The sequence below is a fragment of the Eurosta solidaginis genome, chromosome X (genome assembly GCF_040869045.1).
Source record: "Eurosta solidaginis isolate ZX-2024a chromosome X, ASM4086904v1, whole genome shotgun sequence".
Lineage (NCBI taxonomy): Eukaryota > Metazoa > Arthropoda > Insecta > Diptera > Tephritidae > Eurosta > Eurosta solidaginis.
In genome coordinates this window covers 75,898,805-75,925,964 of record NC_090324.1, presented here as the reverse complement: position 1 = coordinate 75,925,964, position 27,160 = coordinate 75,898,805, and the positions used below count along the sequence as shown (strand labels likewise).

The following is a 27,160-nucleotide window of genomic DNA, read 5'->3' as shown; positions in this document are numbered from 1 at the left end:
ATCTACCTTGGCTCTTTGGGAACAGACTGTAGAACGGAAAACAGATATCCCGAAATGGGAGGATATGGACAAATTCCTGCCCAATCGCTTCCAGACATTAGAGACGGTTTCTGATCTTAGGGGTAACAAACCCACAAAAAGGCCCAGAGTAAAATACAAATTCTAGGGAGAATTCTACAAAACTTAGGGTTTACTAAGCCAGCATGTAAGATGTGCAACAGTACGGAGCACAAATTACGAAATTGTCAAAAATTCCGTAGATTGTCCACGTCAGGGAAAATAGATGTTGTAAAAAGCAAGAGTTACTGTCTGAATCGTCTGTCGGGTGGACACACCGTGATACGATGCACCAGCCCATTCAACTGCAGCACGTGCCACGCAAGGCACAACACCTTGCTCCATCTCCCGACAGCACACCCAAAGACAACTCCTCAAAAGTGGACTCAAAACGCCACCGACAACACACCTTCAAACTCACAGCATGTTAGGGCAAGGATGGGGTCTGAAAAAAGGCAAGAAAATATCAATATAACGGAGTGAAATATTCTGCCAGAGCGCTGATTGACTCTGGGTCCTTCATAACAGAAAGACTCAAGAAAAGAAGAAACCTGCAATCAAAACGTTTGCATGTGCAAGTGTCGGGAATAAATAATACGCTATCTGCGCAGGTAAAAGAATCTTGCTCGATTAAGTTAGGTTCGCTTACAGACCCATTAGTAAGTATCGATACAGTGGCCCTAGTCCTACCACAATTAACAGGGGAGCTTCCGACGTGCCAAGTTAGCGCTACGACTCGGCAAACCTTCCCTGATTTTATCCTGGCGGATAAGAGGTTCTTCATTAATGAACCAAACAACCTCATGCTTGGAGGCGACATCTATCCCCAGATAATACTAAACGGTATACGGAAGAATGTTTTAAATACGCTTCTCGCCCAAGAAACCGTCTTCGGTTGGATTTTAACCGGTTGTGCAGAAGCACCTCGCCCAAATAATACACGGGTATCCTTTTTTAATGAAATTAGTCTAGACAAGCAACTAACCGTTTTCTGGGAACTTGAAAACATACCTACAAAAAACGCCCTGACTGAAGATAATGCCTATTGCGAGGCACTATATAAAACCACAACGGAAAGGAACTCTGATGGGAGGTACACCGTCGCCCTTCCCTTTAAACAGGACTTTCCGAAAACCCTCTGTTTGGGCCCATCTCTTAAGAGCGTCTGCTCTCAGTCTTACCGCAACGGGACACGCCTAGCCAAGACACCGGCCTTACAGACGGAATACAACAGGGTACTGACAGAATACGTCACATTAGGGCACATGTCCAAGTGCGCACCGTAGTACCACCACAATCAACTGATTGCTATTTCTTACCGCATCATGCGGTTATCAAAGAGGAGAGCACAAAGACTAAAGTTAGGGTCATATTCAACGCGTCGGGCGCGACATCCAACGGCATGAGCTTGAACGATGTTCTACACACAGGCCCAGTACTTCAAGCCGACTTAACAATACTACTCCTCCGATGGAGATTCTACAAGTACGTCTTCAACAGCGACATTGAGAAGATGTACATGCAGATCTGGATAAAAAAAAGCAAACCCAATACCAAAGAATAGTTTTCCGCCTCAAAGCACGTGACCCTATCAGTATTTACGAACTCAAAACGGTCAACTGGCGATCAGAACCCTACATCAACTTGCAGATGACGTCGAAGCATCGCTGCCAATCGCAGCGCACATCTTGCGAAACAGTATGTACGTCGATGACGTCCTTGCAGGGGGGGCATAGCATCGAGGCAGCAATCACTACTCGCGATGAAATCACAGCTGCATTAAAGTCAGCAGGATTCCCACTGCGAAAATGGACCTCTAATTGTAGTAGGATACTACAGGGAATACCCAAACCTCACAGGCTTACGGAAGACTTTCTGGAGTTCGAGGACGCGAGCATGGTAAAAACCCTAGGCATCCGTTGGAACGCGCATTCCGACTACTTTTATTTCACAGCCAAACCAATCGAAAACCAGGACATCTTAACAAAGAGAGCGATCCTATCTGCTATCGCCAAACTCTTCGACCCTTTAGGCTGGCTCGCCCCAGTTATCATCGTAGCCAAGATATTAATGCAAAACATTTGGCTGGAGGGGACGGATTGGGATGAACCGGTATCCACAATCACTCTAGATCAATGGCAAACCTTTATGCAGGAGTACCCTGCCATTAACCGGATTCGTATACCTCGGCGGGTGCACTTCACCCCAAACCAACGATATAGAAATTCACGGCTTCTGTGACGCGTCAGAAAAAGCCTACGCGGCTCCGGTTTACGTGCGAGCTAAGATCAACGATAGGATCTACGTTAGTCTACTTATGGCAAAAACAAGGGTGGCACCAGTGAAAACAATTTCATTACCACGATTTGAGTTATGCGGTGCCGTCTTGCTGGCAGAGACTTTGGAAACTGTGATGGAGAACCTTAAATTAGGCACATTTAACCTTCACCTATGGACAGATTCGACCATCGTCCTAGCACGGATTCGAAAACCCCCTTGTTCCTGGTCAACATTTGTAGCTCACAGGGTGACAAAAATCGTGGAGAAGGTAGGAATTAAAGCTTGGCATCATGTCAAGTCCGCATCAAATTCAGCGGACTTAGCCAGCAGAGGACTTCCAGCCACGGACCTAGTCGACAACCTTTTGTGGTGGCAGGGACCTTATTGGCTGCAAGAAGGCAAAGCGAAATGGCCATCTCAAGGAGGACAGGAGTACCACACAAACATCGAAGAAAACGAGTGCTAGTGCATGCAGCGATAAACATCAACAATAGCGAGGATATTCTTGATCGTTTTTCCAATCTATCAAGGGCGTTGCGGGTAATCTCCTACATAATGATATTCGCGAAGAACTCATCCCAAAACAAAAGCGTCTTTTAAAGCAGAGTCTCACCAGATTTCGCCCGACGAAATCAAGGCTACGACTAGCCGTCTCATAGAGATATCCCAAACGAATCACTATGCCAATGAAGTAAGCTCTCTGAGAGCGAGGAAACCCATCGCAGCCAAAAGCGAAATTCTATCCTAGACCCGTTTATCGATGAAAATGATGTCCTACGAATGGGGGGTCGTCTTAACGCATTCAGGTACGTGCCCGTCAACGAGCGTCACCTGATAATCCTCCCTTACACCTACCGACTCACCCGTCTCCTAGTCCAGTTTGTCCACAACATTGCCCACATGGCGGAAACCAATTCATGCTGCGGCTCCTGCGCACGCAGTATTGGATACCGCGGGTCAAAGACATGATCGGATCCACCATTTATATCTGCAAGGCTTGAACGCTATTCCGCAAACGTTCCCCGACGCATTTCATGGGAATTCTCATTGCGGAACGCACTACCTTTTCTCGGGCATTTACCAATACCAGGGTGGATTTTGCCGGACCGTTTGACATCAAGTGAACGAGGATGACGCATGTCCAAGGGTTACGTCTGCCTATTTGTCTGCTTTGCGACTAAGGCGATCCATTTCGAGGCGACTAGCGACCCCAGTACCGCCGCGTTTCTAGCAGCATTTAGTCGTTTTGTCGCCAAACGAGGATGCCCGAAACGGGACGAAGTTTGTCGGAGCGTCGAGGGTTCTCCGCTCAGAGGTCAAGGCATTCCTCGCTGATGCACGCGATCAAACCCTCTCTAAATATGCCCACCAAACCTTCACATGGCATTTCATCACCACAGCTGCTCCTCGTATTGGCGGGCTGTGGGAAGCGGGAGTCAAAAGTTTCAAAACTCATTTCAAAAAGATCGCATCGGATCATAAATTTACTCTCGAGGAGTATAGTACCCTCCTGTGTAGGATGGAAGCATGTGTAAACTCCCGACCCCTAAGCCCATCCCCCAGTGACCCGTGCAACATGGAGGCAGGGCCGCAGAGGGCCGAGCCGGGCCCCTGGAACAGTTCGCGTTCACGGGCCCCCTAAAAAATAAGCTCAATCCAGTAAAAAAATAACATAACATACTTACATTTTTCAATTCACATTTTCAGTTTTATTTCATATAAATTAAGATTTACTGGAGTACTTACATAAATGAAATGTTATATTTCATTGTTTGAGTGCTTACATTAACTTTTTCTAAATATGTACATTTTAGCAGCTTGAATCAGCCATGGAAAACCTTCCGTGCTTTTCGATCTGCGTATATCGAAATTACCGATTTAAAACTAATACTGCGAGCAAGGCTGGACTCCAGCACCAATGTTCCAAGGCTTGTCAAGCGATTTTGGGTCATAGTAGAACGTAAAAATTTTTTCACCTGAGACAATAGACTAAAACAACGCTCCCCTTCAGCCACACTGACTGGAAGTGTGCAAAATATTCTTAATGCTATGCAGATGTTAGGAAATAATACTTCCATCTTCAAGTCATGAAATTTGTTCAGAAGTTGAAATGGTGGCAGCGAATCGCATCCCAAATTTTCTAAGTGGATGGCTTTGAGATGAATGATTTCATCTATCAGATCCGTAGAAATATCGATGCCATAAATCGTGCAGAATGCCGCTGCCTTTTCTCTGAGCTCTTCTTCCGTCAGATCCTGATACTTCCACAAAAAACTAAATTTAATCGCAATGTCATTTACGGCTTCGAAACGTCTTGTCATGTTACCAATCAAGCAGTCCAAAAGAACGTAAAAAACTTGCTGTTTGAATTGAGTTTCCGAATCACACTCAGGTGATTCGCCAGGTAATTAATCGAACTGGCGCTTTCTTATCTTGCTTCTTTTCTCTGCGAAGGTATTCACAACTCCTATACTCCCTGCCAGAACCTTACATTCTTGAAGTATGATCGACCATTGATCCCTGAACTTCTTCAACTCATCAATGACCTATGTAAGCTTATCCACGGCATACTCATATGTTTGCACAAATTTGCGCTTCGCAAAACAAGTCAAGTGTACTAATATTTTCAAATTAACGCTCTAGTTTATTATCAGCCTCTTTTTAGATGTCGCTGGCTTTTTACAAAAACGAAAAAGCAATACGACCAAACCGATAGGGGCATAGTTATAGTCGAAATAAAATGTGATTTTAAGTTAGTTGAAGCATTTTTGTCAGATAGCGCTTATAAAATTGTGTCAAAAAGTTTATCTAATTAAAATCACATTTTATTTCGACTATGACTATGCCCAAGGGTATTTGATTGGATGCTTATGATTTTAGTTTTGTCATTTTCAATTTTAAAACAATTTTTTGTAGCAACAAAATATGTATGTATCTATGAAATCCTAGTTAAAGTACTGTCAATACTGCTTTGCCTTGTCGGGCCCCCAAAAACCTTCCGGGCCCCAGGGCAATTGCCCTGGTTGCCCCCCCCCCCCCTCTCCTCGGCCCTGCTTGGAGGCACTTCCTAGTCGGGGGCCATCTACTAGCGCCACCCGAGATCGACGTCAGCGAGAATCGCGGATCACTCGTCAATCGATGGGAAATACTTAAGGTGCTACATCAAACCTTCTGCAAACGATGGAAAACTGAGTATCTCACCGAGTTGCAGAAACGCGTTAAGTGGAAGCATCCACAATCAAACCCGAAACAGGGGAACCTAGTCGTCATTAAGGAGGACAATCTGCCTCCAAAGTTTGGATAACCAAACTTTACTATGGCCCCGATAACCGAGTTCGAGTCGTCGAACTGGATACAGCGAGGGGACAAACCACCAGACCAATTACGAAATTGATTATCCTACCACCCTCCAGTAAGGGTGAAGAAGACTTGTAACTACCACCCGTTTACAACTTCACCTCGAACGAGGCCAACGAACCACTTAGCCCAGCTCTCGTTCACACGAACGAGGCCAACAAACCGTTAACCCAGCTCTCCTTCACCCCGGATGAGGGCAATAAATAATCTTATCGAAGACCCACTATCTGCCACAAAACACCATATCTCAGCAAACCTTTTTTTAAATTTTAATAAACACATCTCAGAAACCGTTCGAAGAATGAATCCATTAGGAATTGACTCTTAGGGAGACGTTCGGGTCCATTATCGGTAATAACTACCGTCCCGGTAACCGGCTACATTTCGGGTCCGCCAATACCAATTACCTGCGAATATGACAATACAAGCAGTGTCGGTATAACATCGGTGAGGTTTCTTATGCAAACCGGTCACACTTCATGTTACTCAACCAAGCGCGGATAAAAAACTTCATAATCCAAAAAAAAAAAAAAACCAGGCACAGCTGACAATAGTACAAACTAAGGCGTTGTTGGGCGAATTATTACGAAGATGCAGTTCCAGGTTTTTAAAGTCCGATAAAACAATCGAGGCTTACTTATGGAACTTGGAATCAATTGGTGATAAAAGCATTTTTTTTCTATTAATATGATTTCGATTTATTGAATCAAATTACAATATTATAAGACCAATATGCTCATCATATAATGCACCCTACAACACGTCCTTTGGAATTAATTTGACTGTAAAGCCTTGTTTTTTTGATTGCGACATGCCCAAATTATGGCACATAACTATCGGAATGAATACCAGTAGGCGAAGCACAGAATAATATTTAAATGTGCACCGAAGGTCGAATAGTGCGATTTCTAGGCAATTTACAACTGAATAAATGTGACTTTCGATTGGATATTTTTAATGCTAATAGACTCATAAACAATGCTAACTAAAAAGCTAACATCAAAGACAATCAGCCTGGCCATTGTAAGAGTAGATCACATGTGTAGCTGCTCTGACCATAACAAAATATTTGGTCAGTATGTAAATTAACTGTCTATATATTACGTGACGTGAGACTACACGAATTACATGTCTTATCCCATGGATTATTTCCACCCGTTTCAATTTCTAAAACGATAAGCGTTTTGCCTGTGGAGAAATGAATTATTTAAATTTAACACGACTTTTATTGCATAAGGCAAATGTTTTACAAAAGTTTTAAATACCCTGTAACCTTATCAATATCATCAACCTCTGCTGGACCAATGGCCAAGATAGTTTTTGAATTGGATTAAATTTGTGTACGTCCGGCGTCGTGCATTAGCACGTTACAAGACTGTTTGCCTCTGTAGCACGTTGTATCGCCATCATATCACGTTCGCTTTCAACGCACAGAACATTTTTCGCACAGCCCGTCATTTCCCATGAGCGTACGATACGTGGTGTGCGTTGCATTGCTTTTTGGTAAGCACCTACAGCACCATTTTATAATTCTTGTGAAAGCTAGCAAAACAAAACCCCCAAGCGCCGCCGCTGCGTCTCCATCAACTTTACCGGCACCTTTAGGGTCTTCATTAACATCATGTCTCTTTAAGGCATACTTCTATCCGACGAAGAATGAAAGCAGCACAGCTAATCAGTTGATGACCTGATTGGGTCCAATAGTCTGTGATCACCCATTATTTATGTTGGTTTGGTAGCGAAATAAAAAGGGCAAACAGTTACAAGGAGTACATAGACAGAAAATTTGAAACTACTTAGTCCGTTCCACTATGTTTTAGGATCTTGAATCAAGTAAAACGCGATGAATAAGAATATTTCGCAGCCACTTGGTCACAACATCAAAAGAGATCAAATGCACCAGAATTGAGTAAGCGTAATTGTCGTTACACTGCTGCGCATTTATTGAAAGTTCATATACACATGTAAGCTATTCGCGTTTTTTGAAAATAGGGGTCCTCATCTATCTCACTTACCCAGTCAGGTAGAGATGTCAATAGTAGTTGCTAAAACGTACTCCTGGGCGTTTTCGACACCGTCAATTGAAGGTCTCGCCTCACTGAGTGCCATGGACTCGCCTGCAGCAACATCACTCCTTTTGGTCCCTGCTAACGGTCGAAATGATGAGAATTGCATACTTTTTCACTGTGAGCAGTCTACACTTACGCCAAATATGAAATCCTGGGGGAAACCTCGTTTGGATAATTGTGTGATCGCCGTACTCATTCTTATACGATGAACATGGTCGAAGAGACCATGCATCATTCAGGCCTTGTGCAGACACCTCAAACAATAATTTGTTAATCAGTTTTAATGGCTCCACTCCCGCCCATAAAAAACCAATCTCCGTTGCAACCCCTGCACCTGGTGTCTTTGTCTACTGTAGGCGCTGCCTTTGCTTGCTGAGCAGCAGCTGGACGCGTGGTAGAGGCATGAGGCGCGTTGACAGGATCGAATGGATAATCTGACATAAGCCAGCGTTGGTAACCTGTATCTGCATTATCCCTTTCGATAATCATGTCCACCTGAAATCAAGGTACGGTCATCTATTGAAAGCGATCAACAACGTTATCTTTCCTACCTTTGAACGTGTCGGAATGTTCCTCGTTCACGTGCACTGATTTTCCTCCCTTGAGCACTCTTAACAAAATGAACTCATAAATGTTGCTCTGACTAGTGCCCACTAAAACTCCAGTGTCCAAAGCAATCCTCCAACGATATATATTGAGAGTACAACAGTCAGCAGTGTACCCACTGGAAAATCATATTTCACAAGTGCCATATAATGACATATAACATCAACAGCTGTCACTGGTAGGCCATGATCGGTAAATGTATACACTGGCATTTGAATCCCTTCCCCGTGTGCTCAAAAGGTTGCTAATTCCGACAACATTGCACAACCATCACCACCGGCATTGCCGAACGTGAATCATCATTGAAACATATGCAATTTATAGGTCGACAAGGTTTTCCTGTACTGTAGCTAAAAGGTAAAGCCTATCTGGGGATATTGACATAGAATTGGCACGTCCGGGCAACACAAAACGTGCTGATGCAACTGATTGACGAAAATTTATTAGCCAAGCATGTATCAATGGTTGTGTACTACTCGCGCCGATGCTATATAATGATGGTCTACCAGCGACATCACTCCTTTTCAATACGTTTATCTTTATCTAACCGATTTCGGTACAACAGCTAGCGAAGAGACGCACCACTACTCTCTCGAAAGCTTAAAGTATGTGGACGAAGGTAATTTCTTCATCGTTCATTTGTTAAGTTTGATCAGGAGACGCAAAATAAACTTCTTAAGTTAAATTACAAGCATTGTGCCATCAAACCACCCAAGTTTTCGAAAGCTCCCATCCAGTTGAAAAGCTCTTTCAACAAATCCTGGCAAAACTGTTTGGAAAGTAAAACCCACAACATGACACACAAACTTATGTATGGCATCATTAAAGCCAGCAGTATGAAGAAACATGCTACGATTCACTTCAGCAAGTGCCCAAAATGATGTAAAATCAGTGCGCTCTATAATATTAGCAAATTAATATTGGTTTGCAAATTTTCATCCTTCATTTGGTGGCAGCAAAAATCACTTGGCCATAACAAAATCTGTAAAACGGCAAATTCGGCAAACATTTCAGCAATATTGTGTAGGTAATATCAAAGTTTTAGCATCTGCGGATTCAATTGATACAGTTTTAACACAGCCAAATTTTGCGCCCACGGCGTAGGTGTTACTTTTGACTTCATCTTCCACATATGCTCCCAAGTCTTTAAATGGTCGGGATTGTACCGTTCAATGCAGCCCAACCCCTCTTGTATGGTTTGCCTTTGGCCATTCTCCATTTTTTACAATATGTGACCTCTTGTTTAATTTTTAGTCGTATTCAATTGCAAAAATAAATAAATTCTGTAGCGCTTTGCAAAACAATTCACTAGTTGAACAACAATAAACCGAAATATTACATACGGCAAACAGGCGCGTTTATACGTAATAATCTTGTAATTTTTTCGCTTCCATAAGCTGGTATAGTTGCAACTGTGTACCTGAAAATAGAACGAGAATTTAATTAACAAAAAATAAACAAACCTACACGTATACTCACCACCGCGCGCTTTTCCATCAATGACTTTTTTGCCATTCAGGAAGTGAAAAAGTGTAGCAAATATCAAAATTTATACACTTCACTTCTAACAGTCAAGCAGTCATGCATTGCCATACAGACGTTAGGCCTCATGCGCAAACCATTTCGCTCACTACATGTCGCATGTCGCGTAATACCTATCTCTTATCAATCATTCATTTGGTCGCGATTTGAAATACTTACTACGTATTTCAACATTATCGACAATACACGTCGAAAATAATGTAGAAGGTGAAAACGCAACTGTAAAAACAATTTTTTATACCTTTTCAGCCAAGTTGCGAACCTTCCATGTAGTGGCAGGCCACCTGTGGTAAAACTAAAACACACCACAAATTATGTAGCTCCAGCTCAGCGACATCGACCGACCAAAGCTGAAGTATGTAAAGTAAGATACCAAAAGCACCATCTACATGGAATGATGGGTGCTAAAATCAGTATAGCCATTTTTCCCTTTGCACTTTACAAACATAAGTCTTTATTTTCATAATTTTCATTGTTTTCAACATCAAAAATTTCATTCGGTTGAAAATATGTATCAAAATAAAATATACATTTAGGCCAACTATCTAAATAAAAGTGTTTATAAAAGTTAATAGTGGCTTCCACCCCCGACGAGGTGCTCTCTATACACATCACGGAGGACACCCGATCATGGGCCTAACAGGTAGTAGATGAGGAGAAGCACGCCCCTTCCGACCGCTGCTCCAACATGAAAAGCAGAAAGCAATCCCGGACCGGAAACGCAACCAAGCGCAACAGAAAAACGGACATGGCGCGGAGACACGTCCTTTCCGCTCATCGCACCGCAATGCCGGTGGGCGACGGGGCTGCGCTGAAATGCGTCCGTTCCGCTCGACCCAAACTGACAAAGCGGCCCCGCACCCTCCACGCAAAGAAGGTACCACCACCACTATAGCTCCACGTAAGGCTACCGTGGTAGCCTGGCATTCGCGTCTGAACACAACCGCGACGATTGACTCCTCAGTCGCGGAACCATTTCCATTCATGACCCGACGTTTTAGCGAACCGCGGCGGTCCTGCTAACCCTCGGTGCCGACGTCTACGTAAACATTATGGTCAGTGGCACAACCCCGGCAACGGTCAATGGGCTCATCATGCAGCCGACCGTCTTCGGACTGGTAATTTCAGGAGCGTTCCAGCAATAACGTTCTGGCATTTCTATCACAACTACATCTAGCTATATATCAGTCTTAATATTTATCCCGATCAAAAATTACATCTAATAAACCAGGTGCATTAAAACCAAGCAACCCCACGTACATGAACACTAACTTTTCTTTTTTATTCACAGCTCCATACAGAGAGATTGCATTAGTGGAAACCGGGAGATTCACAGGAGATCATATTAGAATTTTAATTTATTTAATTTATCACGCTTTGGGACGGTTGCTACCGTACTCATCGGGTTTTTTTTCGAGTTGCTCGCCGCAAGGGGGCCGACAGGTTTAGGCACACAGCCTAAATATTCACGACCACGCTAATGCAGATTTTTAATAATATTATTATTTACCGATAACGGCCCACCCCTGCCGAGCGCTAACTTCAAAGGGGAAAAACTCGACGAAAGCTATTGGCAGGTGTTGCGGACTTTTTTCGTTTTAAACCTTTTCACTTCTTTTACGAACGTTGAAGAGCCGGCAACCATCCCACAGGTGAGTTTTTTCCTAGCATCCTAATAACTTTTCTATTTTGTGAATTATAATCAAACTTGCACAAGTGTATTTAAACTTTGAATTGCCATTGTGTATTGTAAAGTAATTCTTCTACTTATTATATACAGCGATTAATTGTTCTGGTTGATCTATAGTGAATAAATTGTGATTACTCGTTAGTAATTCTTCTTTTATTTACTTTTTATTTGCGTGCGATCGCGCCCCACGACCCGGGTGCCACATTCCCCCCGCAACATTTAAACAATTTTCAAAAGGCCCTTTTCAGCGCCATCAAATAAATATACAAAGAGAAAAATATTGTTTTAAACAATATTCAAAAGGCCCTTTTCAGCGCCACCGAATAAATATAAAAGGAGAAAAATATTGTTTTAAACAATATTCAAAAGGCCCTTTTCAGCGCTACCAAATAAATATACAAAGAGAAAAATATTGTTTTAAACATTATTCAAAAGGCCCTTTTCAGCGTCACCAAATAAATATACAAAGAGAAAATTATTGTTTTAAACATTATTCAAAAGGCCCTTTTCAGGGCCACCAAATAAATAAGCAAAGAGTAAAATATTATTTTAACCAATATTCAAAAGGCCCTTTTCAGGGTCACCAAATAAATATACAAAGAGAAAAAACTCGCTCCTGGATAATGCTAACCAGTTTATTAACCCCTGTTTACCCAAGAAATAACTCGTTCCTGGTTAATACTAACCAGTTTTTTAACCACTTTTTACCCAAGAAATAAATCCTTCCTGATTAATGCTAACCAGTTTTTACTTGATATAGAACTCGTTTCTGGTTAGTGCTAAATAGTTTCAATTGATACAAAACTCGTGCCTGGTTAGTGCTAACGAGTTTGTTAACCCATTTTTACCCAGGAAATAACTCGTTCTGGTTAGTGCTTACCACCTTTCCCTAAGAAATAAGTCAGTTGTGCCTGCGGGTAAATTTTCTGGTCTCTGCTTTGGTCATCATTCGTTAACAGCCACTATTCAAATTGGTGTCACATTGCTTTCTGATATCAATTTGAATTCTTATGTGGAAACGATTGCTTCATTCATGGTTATTTTGGTAAGTTTAAAGCAACATTTTTAAATTTTATAATTAATTTCCGTTTTTACCAGCTAAGTATCTTTGGATTTGGTGTCTACAGTAATTTTTTAAAGCCGTATTTATTGTTTTTAAGTATAAAGTGAGCTTATAAGTTTGTATTTTTACCTTTAATTTATGTTTTTTTGCAACTTTGTATCTTTGGATCGGGGGATGGTAATTTTTTATTTTTAACCTATAAATATTTCATTTGGTGAATTCACTAACTTTTTGGATATTTTATTTTTTGATTAGGATACGTTTTGACTAAATAATTAATTATTTGTGCAATTTATTCGTAAGTTTTTGCATTTTCTAATGAAATTTTCACATATATAAGGTTAAAGGGCCAATTAATGGTGACTTATACATAATCAGATAAAACAGGTGATCGAACCAACCTTATGGAAATCAATGTAATCGATTAATGGTGCCATACCATAACGCTAAAGCCATAACCATATCACAGTCAACCAATTGGTTTTTGGTTTTTCGCCATACCCGTAACCTAAAAATATTTGAATTGGCGAATTTTATAATGAAGTAATATTGTTATTTATTTGGGTGGCTGTTTCCAGATCTAGTTGATTTAATAAAACTAAGTGTTGTCGTTTTCAATGTCCAACCGGAAGTCCCTCAAAGTGTTATTCTCTAGTGTTGGCATAATTTACATTAATTGTTTCGATTCACAGAGCTGCCGTAAATTTGACTTAAACTATTTTACACAGACTAACCTTAGGCTACGTTTACATTTAGAGACTTAACCTTAGGCTACGTTTACAATTTATTAACTTTTTGTATATTTTATTTATTTTTTTTGGATACGGACTAAGAGACTTATTGTTTGTGGAATATGTTTGTAATTTTTGCGCTTTCCTCATTTTTATGAAAATGTCAGATATTTAAGGTTATGGCACCATTAATCGATCATAATAGAGATGTTTCTCGATATGGGTATGGTTACGAGTATGGTGTTAGGGTTAAGGAAGTTTAGTTGGCCCTTAAGGCACCTATAAACGATGTCAACTGATATGGATAAGTAAAAATATGGTTATGACTATAGTGTAATGACTATGTCAACTTTGCCAGCCCATTTACTCAATATGCTGAAGGTGTTCAACCACAAATACTGTGATGCGAGAATCTTATATATGATTCCCAATCGCAGTGCCTCTTCCAGTCCCAGTCAGAGTCTCAGTCCCAATCCCGCTACCAGTCAAAGTGCCACTCCCAGTCCCAACCCAAGCCCCAGTTCCAGTTCAAATCCCGGTCCCAGTCTAAGGGCCACTCCCAGCCCCGATCCTAGTCCCAGTCGCAGTCGGTCTCTGTTCCATTTACTGTAAAAGTCATAAATTCTAATCTAGGCAAAGGACTAATGCCCAATTTCAGGTAAATCGAACCGAAAACAGAATGTGTTCGAAACCATCGGTCTCGGTCCACTTCCCGGAAGGAAACTTCACAGAAACGCTATATATATCTAGTTGAATCAAACTGTACATGTTGTGCAAATTTTATTGAAATCGATTAAGTAGCTTAGGAGTCCATGGGTCTTTTGTTTAATTTGGGGTTGCTGATTTCTAATCTGCCCTCAAATTTCTTCCAGAATCTCGAACTTTTGTAATAAAGGTATACAAAAAACACTTCTCAGTTTATAACCCAAACAGCTTTTTATTCGATTCCCAAATTAAACTAATAACACACCCTGGACTCCAAATTGTTATATTACATTTTGGCCTATATCTTGTAAAGGGGTTTAATTGAAGATCAAAAACAAATTAAAGAACTCGCTAAACTTGTGTTTGTAAAATTTAATATCAGGGCTGAAAACTGGTTAAAACCGAACACACACTTGTAATATGATTTTAAATCTTGGCAATATAATTTTAAATTATGTAAATTTCTCACTTTTCCATAAAAAAAATAAAGATCATGGATTGTCAGAAGTACGAGTAAACGATGTCGACGTTCGACGCAATATTGGACGCATTTTTAGTGGCGCACGGAGCTCTAGCCAATGCAATGGCATGCGAGCAATGCTCCAAGCCATGTAAGTTGGCTGACGACATGTGGGTAGGCCGGCGACAGAAGACGATTATCATAAAAAGGAAAAAAAAGGGAAGGTTCAGTGCAACTTTTATAAGATCCGATTGGCCAACACCTTTTTCGAGAAATCACAATTGAGCGTGAAACAAATATTCAAGCTCATAGTGTGGTTCATTAGCTCGGCCTACCCAAAAATTGCAATTGTCGAGCGCGAAGTTCACATAAGCTTCAAGACCTGCAGCGATTGGATCAGCTTTATAAGGGAGGTGTTGGTCCATTGGAACATACAGTACGGTGACACGATGTAAGGCGGTCCGGGAAAAACCGTCGAAGTTGACGAGGCAAAAATGGGACGCCAAAAATATAACCGAGGCCGAATTATAGATGGCCAATGGGTGTTTGGCGGAATAGAGAGGGGATCAAAGAGGATGTTTGTTGCGGCTGTCGCAGACAGAACGAGAGAAACATTGCTCCAGGTAATAAAAGAAAAAATCGCTCCAGGTACCATCAGCATGTCGGATTGCTGGAATCGTACGACTGCCTGGAGCAGCATGGTTACACCCACTACTCCGTGAACCATTCGGGAAATGTCGTTGATCCCATATCTGGAGCCCACACATATTGAGAGGAGCTGGCGACAGATTTGGGCTTCTATACCTAAGTATGGTCATTCCGATGACAATTTCGACGGGTATATAGCGGAATTCCTCTTTAATAGGAAGAATACCGCTATCGAGGACCGCATCCACGATATATTCAAACACATCGGCATACTGTATGCTCCCAACCAAACCTAATAGCGCTCAGCATGGTAGGTAGAAAATATATATATAGTATTCAAACTGCTTCATTTTCAGGTGACATCGACTATATGGTTTGTATAGAAAGCATAGGTCACCTGAAAAAGAAACACCATATACAATAATGTACATATACAACACTGCATTGTTTCTAAAACCGCTTTCTGTATTTTAATCATTTCAGAATACTTTTTCGTAATCGTTTTTTTTTAAATATTGCCCCATATGAAAAAACTGGCATACCTCACTGGGTAAGTGAAATGTCTATATGCATACATGCGAAATATTCAAAATAAAAATTTTAAAAACTTTACGGTTTGTAAAAATGTAGCCATTATTTTTTCTTTTCAGAAATGTTTGGTCCCTCGAGAGAACAAAAAACCGCCCTTTTCAGGGCCTCCAAATAAATATAAAAAGAGTAAAAGATTGTTGGAAAAGAAAAGTTGGAAAGCTTGTACTCGAAGAAGGATGAGATTAATGCCGAGTTATTATCTATCCATTTAAGATTGGCAGAACAACTACCTACGACTGCATTAATGGAATGTTTCGACCGCATTAAGACAGAGGTCGATCAGGAACTACAACAAAAATACAGGTCGCTGAACCGAAAATTGGACAAGCTGGCAGGACGACGAGAGGGTAACCAAAACCAGAACACTCACCAGTTTCATGACAAATTCGTTAATCTCACAACAGTGGCCATTACCAAGGAAGAGGCACAACTTCTCGGAAAGGGCCTGAAGCACAATATCATGGACCAGAATACAGTAAGAAAAACGGAGCAAGCGATTGTAGATGCGCAATATCATTGGTACCACAGGAAGAACAGGAGCACGCAAGACACATGTGCAGGGAAATCATAAAAAAGGAGGTGAAAGCACAGGAAGGACAAAAATCGAATACAGAGGAGAAAACAATAAAGAATCTACGGCATAAACTAAGGAAAAACAATATTGTCACAACGAAAGCGGACAAAGGCATCCTTACTGCTTTACAAACTGTTCATACTTGTACAAGAATTTTTTGGATGTGTTTCGAAAGTAGTGAACAATGTGACACAAATTATCTAAAGCGAACATCCAATGTGGTTTAGTGAAATCCATATTTAAATTCACAAAAACCTCTTGATCGGAAGCCGTTTTTCGCCTACGTATTACTCTTCTTTCATTATCGAGTCAAGTGACCACATCCGTACCGCCTTCACCATATTCCGTTTCATCAATACTCAACTCCTCTTTATATGGCAAAGGCATTGTAAAGTTTTTGTGTAGCGGTGATGTCAATGCCATTGGCTGTGGCACGCTATAATCACGCAATGTTAACACATAATTACCACCACTATTATCGATGGTTTGAAATTGTGTAGAGGCAAAAAATTGTTGCGCCTCTCTACCATTAAATTTGATACACGGTAATAGTTCACAATTCGCATCAGGTCCACGTTTCGTTTTCCAAATTTCATCAGCACCGCAAAGCCTACCGGTGATAGACATATCCCACATACCATCAAGCACCGGTGTTAAATCAGCTGCGGGACGTTTATCTTTATGTAGCAGTTGTTTAGGGGGTGGCAGTAGAAATATACCTTACCCTGCTTGTAGGTGGCTGTATGGCTGGGGATACGGCTTCTGCGATGAAGGTGATGTGGTTGCTGGAGACTGGACACTATTGCAACTCGCTGATTGCAGCAGGTAGTTTCACAATGATGGACAAGTTTTCTTGCTTACGTGCGGAAATCTGGAACTCACCAGTCTTACATTCAACTTAAACGATTTCGTTGAAATTTGTGGAAAAAAACCTTTGATATAACTCAATATATTCCGAGTAAATTTACAATTTACTTTGATCAAATTTTAGTTAGCGCCAAGGGCACACACAAGTTTGTCAATAATAACTTATCAAACTTTAGAAACAAATCTCCCTTTGGTCTTCAAAGGGTTTTTACAATTTATCAAAATTTTAATTTTTAGTAGAGAAAAAAACGCACAGCCGCGGTGGGTAAAAAACTCGAATTAATATAAAAATGAAATGTCAAAACATTTTATATACATATGTTCATGTGTTTTGTCAACCAATGGTTGGGGTTGTCAGAGGGGCGAAATATGCTCAAGCATTAATTTACAATTCTATGAGTGATAATCCGAGTTTAACATGAGTGTTACGTAGAATGGTTATACGTATTCTAAGTAATTCATGAGTAGTTCAAATATAATATAAAAGTATAAAATATGTAATAAAGTACATATTTGGACGTATAATAATTCATGAATTCATATAAGTTTAAATTCCATAGAAAGAGGTACGAATACATAGTGAAGCATATAAGTAATTAACGTCTTTTTATAAATTCAATGTTCTTAAGATTAATTTAGGTAAAATAAAGGAGTTGGTGGTTGACGCCTGCGCCAGTCGCTCCAACATCGTCCCCGCCCTAGGCGCGTTCAGCGTCTAGAGCCTCTTGCAGTTCTTGAAGAGATCTTAACGCGTCTCGTACGAGGAGGTCTGACACATTTCCCCTGAAGGTGGCAGTCTGCAGCCCTTGAGCGGTGCACCGAACGGTGCGTCGAGCGGCAGCAGATGCTGGCGGCTGTGCGTCGGTAGCTGGAAGAGACCGAGAGATAGCTGGGCGCGAACGGGGTCGCACAGTGGGGGTAGAAGGTACCTGAGGTGGTACTACTTGGCGACCAGGCCGGGGTGCCTGGGTGTCACGTGGGATGCTTGGGGTTGCATCCCGTCGATGCAGCAGAGAGTGGTGCTTTAATCCGCAAGCTCGACAGCGATCATACGAACTGCATTCATGGGTGGCATGAGATAGCGCCAAACAATTCAAACAGAATTTATGCGCCCTCGCGAGTATCCACCGTGGTGGCGGCTTCATTTTCTTAAATATGCTACAGTTTCGAAGCGCGCGGTTGCATGTACATTGCGGCATCGTCAGTAGTCGGTTTGCAGTGGCGGACCGCGCGCGACTACTGCTGACTGCAAGGAATTTCGGGGTGCCGGTTGCTGATCGCGATCCATGACAATCTGAAATGACAGGTTTACAGATAGTTTAGGCGAGAGAACTGCTAAATGGAGAGGGTTTCAGATTGCTTGAGTCTTCGAAGTGTCATACTGTTGCGACGGAAATTCGGTGGGAGTGGAAGAGGTGGTTCAGTGGTAGCTTGGTGGGCTTTCCGTGCGTGCCCTGTCTAAGTTTCGCTTTGAGGGAGGAAACATAACTTTACAAGTGGGCGTTTGAAGGTGCCGGTTTGAGTGCGAACGTCGACAGCGCGTGTATGACCATCTGCCCCGGGATATATTATCTCAATGCGTCCTAGACACCACTCTGTCGGGGGGAGTAAGTCGTCTTGAATACAGACGCATTCACTGACTTTGGGTTCAGTTTGTGGATTTTTCCACTTTTGCCGTTTCTGCAGATCCTTTATGTAATCTTCTTTCCATCTTTTGCTGAATTGGTGATGGATGCTTTTTACCCTTTCCCAACGGTTCATAAGGGACAAATCTGCATGGTCCACTTCCGGGATGGCCAGGAGAGGGTAGCCTTTGAGGAAGTGGCCGGGGGTGAGAGCAGTGAAGTCGGAGGGGTCTTGAGATAGAGGTGAAATCGGGCGAGAGTTTAAGACGGCTTCTATTCTTACCAAGAGGGTGGTAAATTCTTCAAATGTGAAGGTATGTGTTCCTGCAGTCCTTTTAAAATGGAATTTGAAACTTTTTACTGGGGCCTCCCACAGACCACCCATATGGGGAGCACCGGGGGGAATAAATTGCCAGTTAATACCTTGAGGGGAGTATTTCTGGATGATTTCTTGGGAGGCAGTTTTCAGAAAGTCGACAAATTCCTTTTCGGTTGCCCTTTTGGCTCCTATAAACGTTTTGCCATTATCGCTCATCATTTTCATTTCATTTCATTTATTTGCAGTCAATGGAATAAATCCTTACAGACTAAATATATTAAATAGTTCTTAAATTCAATGTAGAGCTAAAAGTATGAAACTTATATACATATATGGACCGGAGAACTTAAAATGCAGAGTTTAAAATAATTAAAAATTTAAACCTTGGTAGTGAAAAATCCAATGAAACCGTAACGCTCAGTGAGTTAAGCTCACGTATAGCACGGGCAATAGGAGGCATAATTAGTTTTAAGATTATCACCATAAAAGGGATAGGAATTTCGGAGAGAACGTTGAGGGACATTAAATCGAAACGGCTCCAGCAAGTACGGGCAGTCAATAAACCCATTAATAATGTTATAAGCGAAACTTAAGCAGATAATAGATCTACGATCCAACAAGGTCTTAAGGTTTAATAGCAAGAGACGAGAAGAATAAGGAGGCCTTGGTTCAGAGAAATTTAAAGGTCGAAGAGCATATTTAAGAAAGATCTTCTGTATACGCTCTATTCTATTTACAGCTGTATGCTGGCTTGGCCTCCAAATAAAAACTGCATATTCCAAATGCGACCTAACAAAGGCCGTGAATTATAACTTGATCGTATACGGATCTGAGAATTTTATAGTATTACGCCTAACGAAACCAAGCATAGAATATTATTATTATTATTATTATTATTTTATTTATTACGGCCAAAAAAGCCTAATTCATTGTATAGTACAGTTTACAAAATTCATAATTGTTTCTTAAAACTATTTCATTAAAAAGAAATGAGTAAATTTATTGTTTAACTAGTATTAAATATTTAAATTTTTACAATATAGAAATAGTTTTTCTTTAAACTTAACAACGTTTTCACAGTCTTTTATCTCTGCTGGTAGTTCATTATACATTTTATAGCCTACGTATTCTAAGGTCTTTTTTGCGAACTCGGTTCTTACTTTGGGCAGTCTTAAATTTCTGCTACTCCTAGTTCCATAGTTATGGATCTCATAATTGTACTGTATCCTATCACTCAGATAATTTGGTAACATTCCCTGTGTTATGTAATGTATAAACTTCAAAGAGTAATAACAGATTAATTGCTTAATATTAAGCCAATTTAACATAGGAAGCATAATACTTTTTGATGTTCTATAAGAGCATTTTAGTATCAAACGCATTGCTTTGTTTTGCTGTATTTGGAGCTTATTAATTAACGTATCATTTGTTACTAGTAGTATTGATGGGCAGTAAATAAAATGTGGTTCTACAATTGATCTATATACTAATATTTTATGATGTTGGCTAATATGCTTACATGTTCGATACATAAATCCTATTTTCTGTGCAATTTTCTTCTCTAAATGATTCATGTGTTCTGTGAAACTTAGTTTCTCATCAATTATTACACCTAGGTACTTCATTTGACCTACTCTTTCAATTGCATTGGTTTTTATTTTCAGACTAGACTGGATTAAGTTATTATGGTTCTTGTTAAATATCATATACTTGGTTTTATCAATATTAAGTTTTAGCTTTCTACTGCATAGCCACTTAAATAAATTATTTAAGTCTTCTTGTATTTTCATGACAGCGCAATCTACATTTTTGTCACTAATGCATCATCCGCAAAAAGACTTATTTTACAATTTCTCAAGCAAGTTTTTATATCATTGATGTAAATTATAAACAATATCGGAGCAAGTACTGAGCCTTGTGGCAGCCCAATGTTAACATCAACAACCGATGAAACTGCGTCTCCAATTACCGTCCTCTGCTTTCTGTTACTGAGGTAACTACGAAACCATTCCAAAGCTTTTCCCTTGATCCCAATTTTATCCATTAACTTCAGCAATTCATTTCGATCGATTGTTTCAAACGCCCTCTTTAAGTCTAAGAAGCAAGATACTACTACCTTTTTATCAGCAACAGCTTCTTTCCACTCTGCAATTACCATATTCAATGCTGTTTCGCAGGAGTGGCCTTTCCTAAAGCATGATTGCTCTGGTATGATTATATTATGATCGTCTAGGTATTCTACTAGTTGCTTTTTCACCACTGTTTCCATAATTTTTTCATCAATAGGTAGGGTATTAATCGGACGCAGCTCGTCAGGTTTCATTGTATTTTTTACTTTTGCCACTGGTATTATTGTGGATATCTTCCAGCAGCTGGGAACAATGCCACTATCAAACGATTCGTTTATAATGTCCTTATATAAGTGTGCAATGTACACCATAGAGTCCTTGATAACATCCTCTGACAATAGGTTTTTACCGCCATATTTGTTTTTAAATGATTTTGTTATGTTCATTATATCTTCTAACTCGATACTGGTGAGCTCAAATGTTGCTACCGAGTTGGTTGTTTCACTTTCATCAACAAGTTCAATTGTTTCAATACTATCATTGATTTGAATTATGCTCTGAACAAAGTAACAATTCAAGACATTAGCTATATCGTTGCTATTTTCTAGACATTCACCGTTAAATACTATTTTTTTAATATGCTCTTTATTATCTGCAAGTTCCACAGCATCTTTCAAACATTTCCACATGGATTTCATTTTTCCTTTATTAATAATCACTTGATCTTCCATGTATTTCTTCTTTTGAGGTATTATTTTTTTTTTATATATTTTTTTAACGGCATTATAATCATCCCAGTGACCTGTGCTAATCGCAATTTTATATAATTAAAATTTTCTTTTATGTAGTACTGTTAGTTCACGGTCGTACCACTTATTTCGCAATTTTATATTGATCCTCTTCTCGTACGTCAACGTTTGCATGGCTTCAGACAAGATATCATTCAAAGCCTGAACCCTATTTTCTAACACTATATTAGATATAGAACTTATATCACATATCCGCAGCAGATTTATCAGGTTCTCCGCGCTGTAGTTCTCCCAACAGAAAGCATTAGCATATTTTCTCATTCCGCAATATTTTGAAGTAGGTATCTGAAAGCAGATTGTCTCATGATCAGATATTTTATATTCGCTGGCACATTCAATTTTGATCTGGTCATTATTGGCAAATAGTAGGTCAATTTATGTAGCTGAGTGCTCCGTTACTCTCGTATTAAAATCAATTTTTTGTACCATGGCCATTTGTGCAAACACACTTCTAAGCTGGTTAGAGTACGTGGATGGTATATTCATGTTTATATTAAAGTCCCCAATAATTAGATTATTATCCGAATCTTTAAGGTGCTCTGTGACGATCTCATTTAAATATTTAACAAAATCTGCATCGCTGCTACTAGGTGAGTGGTAGATTACTCCAAGTTTCCACTTTAGAGCGCATTTTTTAATTTTTATAATAATACACTTGTTCATGTATATAAAATAACACACCGCCCGTGTGCCTACTGTGTGAATCACAACGGATTAATTTATATGTAGAAATATTTAATTCGGAGTACATTATATTATCTGTTGTACATGTTTCGGAGCACACTACTAAGGCTGGTTGTTTAACTTCCATAAGACGTTCTAGTTCTACTTTATTTGAAACAATACTATTAATATTAAGATATATGCACTGCAGTACACAGCCTTCCTTAGTACGTGTAGTATACGCTTTAGTTTTCCGTGATATAGTCACAGTATATTTGGTTTGTTGCTAGTATGCCATATGTTTTTTCCTAACATTCAGCTTCTGCTGATATACAGGGCAAAATCTATCCATAGTATCGTGGTTTATATCTAATCCCATATTTAGATCTTTGTTTGCTCTAATGCAGTTGATACATTTATTAATTGCTGTCTCATTGCATTCTTTGGAAGAATGGGCGCCATGACATTTAGTGCACACTTCCGTTTCTTTACAGTCTTTAGCTTTATGATTGAAGCCTTTGCACTTAAAACAACACAAAACCTGCACTGCATCATATACTCGGCAACGTTCCCAACCTACATTAAGCCTTTCTCCAGCTAGAACATTTGCGAACGCTTCAACATTCATTTCTATCACGGCGTTATAATAGTTTTTCGCGTTCTTTTTCACTTCATATTGCTTAACAATTTTGATGTCCGTTTCACTTAAACAAATGTTTTGTCGTTTAATTCTTTGTACCAGTTCCTCGTCGCTATATTTAAAATTTATACCAGTCACCATGACTGCTGGTTTCACTTTTTTGGGAACCTTAACCTCATAGTTATTTCCCAGATTATTCTCAATGGCATTTTTTATTTTGTCACGCTCATGGTCATTTTCGCTTTCAACAATAACAACTCCGCTTTGCCTTGCTACTATATTAGTTATTTGCAGCCCTTTAGGATCAACTTTCGAGTTTAGGTCAGTTTTGGTTATTTCTATATTTTGCCTTTTATTCGGCTTGACAATTAAGGGATGATTCTTTCTAATGTCTGGCAACACTTCTTTTTTTTGTCCATCATTTTTTGTTATCGCTGCGTATGAAACTTTGGTTATTTCTTCAATCATTCTCTTATTGTCATCCTTGTTTGTTTTCAATTCATCACAGACCTGCTCGCTGCTTCGCTTAAAGCCTTCAGCAATTTCCCGTATTTTGTTCACTTCTACAACACTCTTTTCGCATGATTCTTGCGCTTTTTGCATTGCCTTAATTCTGTCGATAAATGCAACTTGAATATGATTTAGCAGTTATATAGTTTACGTGATTGTTAAACGAGAACTTACTATCAAAGATAATACCAAGATCTTTAATCTCATTAACACACTGAAGCTCACAATTTGAAATTCTGTAAATCGTATGTAGTGTACTAGTTGTTTTCGCATAAGTTATGTGGAAACATTTGGCGGGGTTCAAGGAAAGATGAGATTCCTCGCACCAGTGGTAAAGTTTGTTAATGTCATTTTGTAATCTTGAGGCATCATCTGGCCCCTTAATTGCTGAGAATAGCTTCAGGTCACCAGCGTAAAGCAAACACTTGGCAAACGAGAAGCAACTACTAATGTCGTTGATAAAAAGAATAAAAAACAAGTAAGGGCGGGATTGTTTTCGGCTGTGCCGAATACTTCATACCTTTCATGAATGGGGCTGAACAATAATCTTATGCCGTTCGTAATCTCCGAATAATCGGATGTATAAGATAAGAAATATATAATGAACAGATCTACATACCTAAACGATTTTTAAGATAAATACAAAATAAACGATTTTTAAGATAAATAAAAAATAGGTAGGTACTTTGTGTGAGGATGCAAAGTTTCAGGTTTTTTGTGGTCTGCGTGTAAAAATTATGACTACGAATCACGTATTTCAACAATATATGACGTAAACGTAACTATTTGATGAAATTTGATGAATTTTGAAGCTTCTAGCCGTAAAAAAGGGGCAAAAAAATACAGTTTATATGGGGTATATAATATATATACAACCGATCTCTATGATATCATAGAGATTTTTTCAGATAACAATATATGCTATATACGTAAGCATTTGGTGGAATTTGAAGCTTCTAGCTGTTAAAATGGGGAAGAAATTGCGCAAAGTTTCTTATCTCAACAATCGGTTGTATGAGATATATACTATATATACCACCGATCTCAATGATTTTTTCAGACATCAATATATGCTATACACGTAAGCATTTGGTGAAATTTGAAGCTTCTAGCTGCTAAAATGGGGCAGAAACTGCGCAAAGTTTCTTATCTGAACTATCGGTTGTATGAGATATATACTATATATACCACCGATCTCAATGATTTTTTCAGACAACAATATATGCTATACACGTAAGCATTTGGTGAAATTTGAAGCTTCTAGCTGTTAAAATGGGGAAGAAATTGCGGAAAGTTTCTTATCTCAACAATCGGTTGTATGAGATATATACTATATATACCACCGATCTCAATGATTTTTTCAGACATCAATATATGCTGCGACGGACTTTTCCTTGCGCCGGGGTATGCTCAGTCCGTCCAGGATCCCTGTGGAATTAGAGAAGAATCCCTATCGTCTCCTTTTAAAGAGAAAGATCCCGTTTTGTTGTTAAAAAGAAACGTTATAAACTCTTTATTCCGAAATATTCAAACTACCCTTAAAGCTATGGCGACGGAGGTGGGAAACCACCGTCGGTTCTACGCCGATGGGGTTGGGAAAACCCCCACCGGGACTACGCTTAAACTAAAAATCTCAGGCTACTTCGTAAAGAAAGTGGAGGTGGAGAGCCACCACTTCCTCCCAGTCGGTGGAGTTGGTAAAACCCCCACCGAGTATATAGCTTAAGAATACCCTGCTCTTTCTGAAGGTTGCGGAGGTGGAAAAACCACCACAATCCCTCTAACGATGGGGTTGGAAAAACTCCCAAAGTTGCTAAAATAAAGAACCCGTGAGATGGAAAAATCCCAGGAGTCCCATTCACCGCTAAACAAGGCGTTAGCAGGCTACTATACCTAGCTGGCTACTACCTTAATTCGCGAAATTTGTCGCCCTTTTATACTTGTCCACGCGCAGGTGGACAGTTATCCTGCAACAATAAATTTTACTTATTATATGTATTTACTTAAGGTATCTTACATTTAACTGTATTATTCTACCCATATATCGCATTATAAGTATTTATCTCCAAATTGCGTATGTAAAAATGCCTCTTGTACTGCCCCCCCCCCCCCCCCCCCCCCCCTAACATGTGAGTTCGTTGGTACGCATCTCCAGTTAGCTAGCATAGTTATTTTTGTTTTCCCTCTGCTGCTTGCTTATTGGGTATTGTTGTTGTCGACGAGTTGGTTGCCCTTCGTAGGTAACTTATGTCTAGTACCCACGCTGTGTTGTTGGTATGCTAACGTGACCGCTTCCTAGTACATTGCATTTTTTCGTTTCTCTTTGTGCGATGTCCGCCCCGACGGTTCGCTTTATTGCCTGCTGTGCTTGGTCGCAATGGCTTGGTATACGTATGTTTGTATGTTTTTGGTGTTCTTGTAATGGGAGCTTATGTGTGTTGCTTATTGCATTGCTGTATTCCCAGCATTATTTAAAATTCCAGCCGGTTATGGGTTATCTGTGGAAATTATAATGTTCAACCAAAATATTTACCGTATGCGGGCAGAGACAATTATTTAAACGAAGAAATTAGATGTTGTCATGAATGTTTATATGTATATTAGGGTAATTCAAAAATTATTATTTTGTATGTGTAAATTTAATTCATATAATTCAGTTTTGTACATTTTACATGCTATATGTATAAATTCATTGTAATTCAAGTAGGATTTATACACGTTTTAATGAGTTTTGATAAATATTTGTAGGTTCGAATGTGTGGGCTCCAAAGCCGGTGGATTTGGGTCCTCACAATGCTATACACGTAAGCATTTGGTGAAATTTGAAGCTTCTAGCTGCTAAAATGGGGCAGAAACTGTGCAAAGTTTCTTATCTGAACAATCGGTTGTATGAGATATATACTATATATACCACCGATCTCTATGATTTTTTCAGACAACAGTATATGCTATACACGTAAACATTTGGTGATATTTGAACATATCTAAACAATTTTTAAGATAAATATAAAATAAAAAATAGGTAGGTACTTTGTGTGAGGATGCAAAGCTTCACGTTTTTTGTGGTCTGCATGTAAAAACTATGACTACGAATCACGTATTTTAAAACTATATGACCTAAACGTAACTATTTGATGAAACTTGATGAATTTTGAAGCTTCTAGCCGTAAAAAAGGGCTAAAAATGACAGTTTATATGAAGTATATAATATATATACCACCGATCTATATGATTTTTTCAGACAACAATATATGCTATATGCGTAAGCACTTGGTGTAATTTAAA

At 39.7% G+C, this 27,160-nt stretch overlaps 1 pseudogene; it reads right to left on the bottom strand.

Moving 5' to 3' along the window:
• Positions 1-9,049: 9,049 nt before the first annotated feature.
• Positions 9,050-9,884, bottom strand: LOC137235017 (eukaryotic translation initiation factor 3 subunit K-like; annotated as a pseudogene).
• Between the last annotated feature and the right edge of the window lie 17,276 nt (positions 9,885-27,160).